This window comes from Urocampus carinirostris, chromosome 18 (genome assembly GCF_059441175.1).
Source record: "Urocampus carinirostris isolate Australia breed hairy pipefish chromosome 18, RoL_Ucar_1.0, whole genome shotgun sequence".
In the NCBI taxonomy this organism is placed as follows: Eukaryota; Metazoa; Chordata; class Actinopteri; order Syngnathiformes; family Syngnathidae; genus Urocampus; species Urocampus carinirostris.
In genome coordinates, this window is record NC_142366.1 from 21,432,790 (window position 1) to 21,439,455 (window position 6,666).

Consider the following 6,666-nt stretch of genomic DNA (forward strand, 5'->3'; position numbering starts at 1 on the left):
ATATTTCAGCAATATTATTTTGTATAATGTACAATATTGTGAACTGAAAAATCTGAAGTGATAACTGCTTTGTATTACCAATTAACTGTGATGATTAAAACTGAATGAAAATACACATTAATATAATTATTTCAGCAATATTATTTTGTATAATGTACAATATTGTTGTGAACTGAAAACTTGAATTGATAACTGATTTGTATTATCAATATACGGTGATGATTAAAACTGAATGAATATATATATTCATATTTTATATTTGTCGCCGATTTACAATTTCAATTTAACACTATATTTTGGGGACCCATAATATCTGTTGGGACCCATAGATTTTTGAACATGCGAGTCCCCGGGACCCATCACTTTTCAGAGGTAAAATGAACACTGTGAATGTAGTGAATACGTTTTAGAATGAGATTAAACGGCTAAACATGTATTAAAATACTTGTTTTCACCCTGGCCACAAGCTCTTGGACCTGTTGCCCTCTGGTGGGCGCTAGAGGTCCCTTACGACAAGGACAAACAGGAATAAAGAAAGGCAATCTAGACCCCAGATATATTATAAAAATCCAGGAGAAACAAATTTTATTTTTTCAAACAATATAATCAGAAGGCAATATCTGGAGAGGAAACTAAATATAGAGTGTATAATTGCATACTATATTAGTGGCCAAAGAGATGCGGCACATCTTGATTTCCAGTGATTTTTTTGACAGTGTAATTTCTACCCTCTGTGTCATATTAATGTCATTGTAGGGGAATGTAGTGCGTTGAAAGTATTTTTTGTTTACGATTTCCAATGCCACTGAGATGGAGGCATCGGTGACCATTAAGAGTGCAAATCAAGCTCAAAATCACCCTCTGGGGCACTTTGCTGGCGTAGCAGGACCAGGATATGTTCTTGTATGCATGTAAAGGGACATAAGGCCGTTTTCAATCCCCGGTTTTTGACACAATGAATGGATCACTGACTCTGGCTCTGACTCTGAGCATACTTTATTGTCAATTAAAATACAACCAAGGGTTGAATATCCATTTGTAACAAACCTGTGTTGCAAGTTGATGAAAAAAAGGAAGATAAACATTAGATCGGAGTTTTGTGTTTACAGTTCGGGCCCCGGTGCTGTGGTAGGCTCTTCCCCCTGAGATTCGATCTGCAACCTCAGTGGAAATGTTTAAATCTATATTACCAAACCAGAACAGACCAGTGGACCCCAGAGCATTCGTTTTAGTTCTTTTATTAAGGAAGCGTTCAGGGCTTGCTGGAGACGTGATGGCCGTCAGACGTCAGCAGCGGCGCCGGGAGATAGCTTCGGATCGAGTGGTCAATCGGAGTGCGGAATTAGGCAGGTTGTGTTTACCGGGGCTGGAGAAGAGATCAAAACGTGGGACGGAAACAGGTCGGATCGGAGGCAGACAGAATCGGGTAAGCAGAGTTCTAAACGAACAGGATAACGGGAGAAACATACAGAGTTACAAGAATGTACACTGCTCTCTGGACGCAGGGCGCTTAAGAGAGAAGTGCCAGCCAATCAGAAGGCACCCACACATGCGCCACAAGATTGCTCCACAATATCTGTGTATTATTTGCCCTCATGTAGGTTTTAGATCAGGGGGTGGCATCATAATAGTGTGTGGTTTGCAATAATCTGTGTTCTGTGCAGTCCTTTGAGACTCTTTGTGATTAAGGGCTATGCAAATAAACATGACTTGACTTGACATGACAGTTTGATATGCACAGGTACTCAAAAGGAAAGGCCTTGAAACTCACTATACAAGTTTTGTGTTGTTATTCAGCCTAATCCTTCTCAAGGTTAACTGAATTGATGTACTTGGAAGGCCAGAGTTATTTGTAACGAAATGTGCTTTGAAACTTCAAAACTATACATACATTATACATCAATTTCAAAGCAAAACAGTAAGTCTGTTAGCACAGAATCTGCGCTTTAGTATTTTCATAAAACATATTCAGAGATTAATAAAATGCCATTTAAGATATGATTTTTTTTTTTGCATACTGTGATGCGTTCCTTCATTTTGAACATTTTGTGCCTTCTAAAGTCAACTTGATAATGTCACCACTTAGATGAGAGCAATGTTTCCTCTAATTTTCCACGGGTCTGAGCGTTCACACAAAGTTGGTGAGCAACGCTTGAAACAACAGTGAGCAACAGCAATCCCAGGTTTGGCAACTAAGTCATTATCAAACATGTCCAAAACTTTACATTTTGCTGAGTTTCCGGCAATGCAAAATTATTTTTCTCTTTTGAATGAATTGACTCATGTACAATTGCAAAGGTTGCAGGGCCTACAAACGTCGTTTGTTCTTACAATTCTTTCACAAGATATCCATTTCTTTTTATTTCCTGATATATTTTGGCGCATAATATTAACATTTTGTGGGGTTTATTTAGTCGGTTGCACGATACACAACTGTATTTAATCACATTTTTTAGTGGAAGTACAATGTTGGCAACAAGATTGACTTGGTATAATTGGAAATTATTTAAATGCAACACAAACTTTTTCTTCTTTTTCCTTGTTTTGTTCCATTTTTTTTAATTCCTTTAAAAAAAATCTCACTGTGTTTATTTTTTCCCAACTGTTACTTTTTTTCTTTTTGTTCTCTATTTACTTTTTTTCTTTGTTTATTTTTCTTTTCTTTTTTTCTGGCTTTTTTCTGAATTTTTCCTTCTTTTTTCTCTTCCGTTTCTTCCTTTTTTTCTCAGCTTTTCATTACTTTTTCATTTTGGTATTTTTTTCTTTATTGTTCTATTCCCCCTTCCTTTGAGTCATTTTGTGCATATTCTTACATAATATTTGGTCATATAGGGATGAAAGGAGCAAAAACAACCTGAAGAGCCGTTTAGGACCCGAAAGAGCCGGTTCCTTTTAGTGAGCCGAGCCGAAGAATCCGGTTCTCGAAAAACTCTACTGACTTTACTCAACTTCGTTCTACTTCGACCTTGACTTCCAAATATCGCATTTAGAAGACAACGTCAATGGAACCCTTGTATTTTCACCTTCATGCACTGTAACTTTGACTTAATCTGTTCTTAATTAGCAATTTTGAGCCCTGATTTTTGTGAGCTGGCTAGAGTTTCTTGTGCGCGGAAAAGCTCTGGGTAGCTCGCAATTACGCACACACGCAGCTTAGAGGGAACATTGCGTTGGATAGATTTTCTTGTGCTCTGAGAATGAGCGCGCAGAGCTTAGAGGGAACATTGGATGAGAGGATGGTGCAATGGTAGTCAGTCGTCCGTAGTCTCTACTGCACTTTGAGACTCCTTGTGATTCAGGGATATACAAATAAACATGACTGGACTACTCTTCTTTGATGCATGCATATTGTTAAGTCTTGCTGAAGTAGTGACAAGAGTGACGCTCTCAGGCGCTCCACTTTAACTCTTTTGTTGGGTGTAGTTGACTCGGTTTGGTAGTTCTTATATTTCTGTGTGAATTATTTTCTTGAAACAGTTTTACTTCAGTGCCAAAGTAAACTCAAATCTCTACTGGTTCCGTGTATACTTCGGCTTGGACGTGTGTGTTGTGGCTGAAGTACGCAGCTTCGGGTTTGCTTCGGGCCTGGTCAAGTTTGCACTTCGAACTGCTCCGCCTAAATCAGGGATGTCAAACTCATTTTAACTCGGGGGCCACACGATAGAACGAACATTCTGTCGGGGGCCGGACTTGTAGATTAAAGAGAAAGAAAAAGAAAGATCAAGAAATAAGAGAGAGGGAGGGAAAAGAAGAGAGAAGACGGACAAAGAGAGAGAAGGAGAGAGCGTGAGACAAAAGAAATAAAAAGAGAAGTCGTGAGAGAGGGGGGAAAAGAAAAGGAGGGGAGTAAAAAAATCCAAAGAGAAATAGAAAGACAGAAGGAGAGAAAAGAAAGGGTAGGAAGAGAGAAAGAGAAAAGGAAAAAATGAGGTTAGAGCAAAAGAGGTTAAAAGACACAGAGAGAGAAAGAAACAAAGAGCAACAAAATAAGAGAAAAAGAGAGACACAGAGAGTGAAAGAGACCGATTGGGAGAAAAGCGGTGGAAAAGAGAGAGAGAGAGAGAGAGAGAGAGAGAGAGAGAAAGAGAGAGAGGGAGAGAGAGAAATAAATACAAGTACAGTGTCTTTGTGAGAGGCACCTGGCTTTGGCAACTTCAATTTGACATATTTCAACCTGCAGCTTGTTTTTCTCTTGCGCTTCTTTGAGTGTTGTCTCGCGGGCCGGATTCAATCGCTTAGTGGGCCTGATCTGGCCCGCGGGCCGCCTGTTTGTCTCCACTGGCCTAAATGAACACTTTCAGCAGCAGCGAAATGAAGGTCTATTTTTGTCCTGTTTATTATTCTCTCCAGTCTTAGTTCCCTTCTATTTTGTCCTGTTTTATATCGATATCCTGTTTCATTATCATTCCTGTCTGTCCCGTCCTGTCCGGTATCGACCCCATCCATCCGATATCTACTCGGGCATTTGGTATCGATCTCGTTGGCCTCTGGCTTCCTATCATTTCACGCCAGACTGCTACCGAACGTGCATGACTTCCGTAAAATTAAAGGCTTGAGTGAGAAACGACACGCGTTTGGGTCCTGATCCAGTTCTGGTTCATGACAATATCAGTAATTAGCTCATCCTTGTGGTCCTTCTGAGTAAAAGGTCTGCACATAAAATTTGTCCTGGTTAGACCTTTGACATTTGTTTACCCTGCTTCCAAATAAAATCTTTTTTGGGGGTATTAAATGTTACTTCACTTGATTTTGCATATTTTAGTTACCCAAGGTTGAGACAGGAATTTTATATGTGTATTAGTGGTGTAAAAAAAAAGCTTTAACTTAAAGCTTTAGAGCATAGAGCAAATATATCATTCTTACCTAAAAAAACACAACATCTTGGACATCATTGGATAATTTCCAAAGTGATTCAACCTCGGTTCCCAAGGTCATGGTAACCATCTTTTACTTAGCTTAGCGCTGTCCAAATGTAATAGACAAAGGTATTAAGGGGGCAAATAGCATAGACCCGCAGACTGATTTTTCTCTCTTCAGTTTGGAACTTTTCTTTGCACATCGGCAAGAATATCTGTTTTCACTTGATACCCACACCCTGTGATATTGTTAAATCTCACATTCCAGGAATTACAAACTGATTCATGCTTTATTTTTACCCTTCGGTGGGTATTACACCCCAAAAAGGGGATTGGAACCCTACAAGCTGCCTCTAAATGTTTAATCGTGCTCCATTGCAATGACTTTGCTCCAGATGCTCAACAGTTGTACAATGATTTTGCCTCTAAGGTGTTTAGACACAACAAACACATGAAAAAAATAATTACTTGGATTCTCTCTGTGGCGCGGCAGATGCTTTTTGTTTATGCCTCTGATATCTGATGCTAATTAGGAAGACAATGACACAAGAAAATAGTTGGGGTGAGTAGTTGGAAAGTTGATTACTGTTTGCCGATACAACATGCGTCAGGTTCAATTGGGACCATACAAGCGAATCCCCTAAATGCAAAGACAAAGTAAGATTTTATCAAAGGATTTCTTTAGAGGACGAAAATTGGTGTTGGATTTTCAGAAAAAGAACAACAATGACGATGAGGATGATGATTATGATGATTATTATTATTGTCATGATTACCGATGTGAATCACCTGTGCCCGCTTGTTTGGCGCCAACTGCCGGGGGTTCTGATTCGCTCCCTGTCAGTATTTGAACCGAGTCCTGTCAATCCCCTGTTGTCAGTGCGTCTGGAAAACCTCTGTGTATACAAGGCAAGCCGTTTTGACCCTGACTCCCACCTGTCCCGTTTTTGCTCCTGTTTGTCTCCCACAACCTGTTTTGATCCCGACCATTTCTGCTCCCCCGTCCCGGCTTACGACTCGTTTCCGACCCCGACTACGTCTTGCTCTCCCAGTCCAGGCTACAGACCAGTTTTCCGCCCCTGACACCGCCATTGCTACTACGGAAGATCCACGTCCGTGTTCAGATCACAATCCGAGTACGAGAGCGATTCGCTTCCTGCGTCCAGCGAACACCGGATCGTGGATGCAGCCCTTCCTCTTTCTTTCAATAAAACTTGTGGTAAACGTCACGCAATTAGGTCCTGTTTCCGTTCTGGTCCTGACAATTTTTTTTTTTTTTTTATCAGATGATTCCAATATAATTTACCACCTCCTTCCCTTTAGATGGTGTATACAGGATTACGCCATTTTGCCGTGAATTTGTTAAAGATTCAATTGACTGCAAACGTTATTGTGACACTGCCGGCTTAACAAAATTCCATATCCCACTATACTAAGTATTCATCTTATCTGCAGAGGAAGGGCTGCCCCTTTTTTGGGATTCAGGATGGAAATAAAACACTTCTGAAATAGACTTACTATGGATTCCAGTTCTAGTTCACTCATGGCGTGTCATGATTGCCAAAATTAAGACACCTGGGGCAATCGTTTGGCGCGCAGTAGCGCGCTCTCTGATTGGTTGGCACTCCCCTCTTAAGCTGTCAGCACCCAGAGGGGAGTGTCAGACCGTACTTGTGTCTCTCTGTGTGTTTCGCCAGATTACCAATACCAAAGACTTTTCCTGCTTGATTCCTACCTGCCTCCCGTATTGACCTGTTTCTGTCCCACGTTTACGATCTACTGTTCTGCCCTGGCCACCGACCTCCCCGCT